The sequence below is a fragment of the Piliocolobus tephrosceles genome, chromosome 1, assembly GCF_002776525.5.
Source record: "Piliocolobus tephrosceles isolate RC106 chromosome 1, ASM277652v3, whole genome shotgun sequence".
Classification (NCBI taxonomy): Eukaryota; Metazoa; Chordata; class Mammalia; order Primates; family Cercopithecidae; genus Piliocolobus; species Piliocolobus tephrosceles.
This window is the reverse complement of record NC_045434.1, coordinates 66,549,057-66,551,066: the sequence shown is the minus strand read 5'-3', so window position 1 is coordinate 66,551,066 and position 2,010 is coordinate 66,549,057. Positions and strand designations below refer to the sequence as shown.

Sequence of the window (2,010 nt, the reverse complement as noted above, 5' to 3'; positions counted from 1 at the left end):
CTGAGTGGGCCTCTGAGCTCTGAGGCCTCCAGGGCTGGGCTCAGGAGCTCCTCCCATCAGTAGGCACCCTGGCCACCCTTTCTCTTGCTACTGGATTGGTCGAAACTCTTGGACAGTTTCAAGTCAAGATTCCTTTCCACGATTAGACAAGGATAGTCCTCTAGGTCAGATTCAGACCTTTGTGGTTTCTATGAAGGGAAAAAAAAATCCTTTTTGATGGTAAGACCTAGATGAGATGTTCTCAGTGTAGGCTTTCATGTGTATCAGGTAGTTCTTTGTGCAAAGATTTTCCTTTTTCTTTAGCTACCTCTTCCCAATCCTGGTGTTGTAAAGAGTTTCTGCTTTTCTGAAGTAGCTGGTGTCTTTCTCAGATTCTGATATGAGGCCAATTCTGCATTTGCTCCTTTCTAGAGCAATGAGGAGGGGGTAGAAAGGTGGGTAGCTGGGGGATGAAGGAAGGAATAGAAGGCAGAATCTTCTACACATTTTTTATCCAGTCAACCAGACTAGGAAATTTAGGGAAAAACTAAAGAGAACTAATTTGTGTGCATTAAGATGAAGCCATCACAAATGATGCAGTCAGGAAATTCCCAAGAAGTTCAAGCTAAAATAGTGGAGGGGAAACTGGATTGGGACAAGTTAACCCAGCAGCTTTGTAACCTTGTAAAATTCACCTTGTCTGGATGCTACTCACTGTGGTGGTTGGATGATGTACGTGGCTCTTTGGAATTCTAAGTTTTGACACACGTGAGGCAGGTAATGAGACTTAAACATAGCTGTGATCACATTTATTAACATGTGGAGAGTTTGTTACCATTTTCTCTGCTACTGCTTCTTCCTCTGTTCTTTGAGGAGAAAAAGGACAAGCAATCAGCAGGGAAAAGCAGAGAACGGATTCTCAAGCAGTAGGGCTGAAGATAAGTGGCACTTACTCAGGATGAGAGACAACAGCTCAAGGCCCAATGTCTGGAGCTTGACACATAGAGATGGGAATGAGTAGAGGACAGGGTTTGGGGAGTCCAAGATGTCAGAATAAGAGAATTTTGGCTGGGCACAGTGGCTCACGCCTGTAATCCCAGCACTTTGGGAGGCCCAGGTGGGTGGATCACTTGAGGTCAGGAGTTCAAGACTAGCCTGGCCAACATGGTGAAACCCCATTGCTACCAAAAATATAAAAAATTAGCCGGGTGTGGTGGCATGTGCCTGTAAACCCAGCTACTCGGGAGGCTGATGCACGTGAATCGCTTGAACCCAGGAGGCAGAGGTTGCAATGAGCCAAGAATGTACCACTGCACTCCAGCCTGGGTGACAGAGTGAGACAGAGTTTCGCTCTTGTTGCCTACGCTGTAGTGCAATTGCATGAACTCAGCTCACTGCAACCTCCGCCTCCCAGGTTCAAGCAATTCTCCTGCCTCAGCCTCCCGAGTAGCTGGGATTACAGGCACATGCTACCATGCCCGAAAAATTTTTTTTAGTAGAGATGGGGTTTCACCATGCTAGACTGGTCTCAAACTCCTGACCTGAAGTGATCAACCTGCCTTGGCCTCCCAAAGTCCTGGGATTACAGGCATGAGCCACAGCGACTGGCCAGAGAATTTTTATTGGCATAGAAGAGTGAGAAGATTCTGGGAGTTCAGGGGATTAGAGCGTAAAGGAAGACAGGAGATTTTAATAGGAATCTCTATAGAGACCTACTATTTGGACTCCATTAAACACCAGAAGGAAATGTGTACAAAGCTCTGCAGTCATTGGGATACTACCCCCATGATAACTGGGATTTAGAGCAGTCAATGATATGCTACGGAAAGTGTTGGACCCAGGTTTGCTTGACAGCAGGCTTGAGCTCTTAACATTGTGTTCTGAGAACAAAACAATTAATAAGGTTGTCATACCTATCTATATCGAAACACACACACACACACACACACACACACACACACACACACACACAACTTTGAGAATAGAAAATATACCTTATTTTCAAATGCCAATGAAATATTTAAAAAATTG

The 2,010-nt window shown here is 45.1% G+C and overlaps 1 protein-coding gene across 1 annotated transcript in view; it reads left to right on the top strand.

Annotated features, from left to right (window-relative positions):
- The window catches only part of LAMB3 (laminin subunit beta 3), a 160,809-nt gene that overhangs the window by 11,813 nt on the left and 146,986 nt on the right, over positions 1 to 2,010 (top strand). The window lies entirely within an intron of this gene.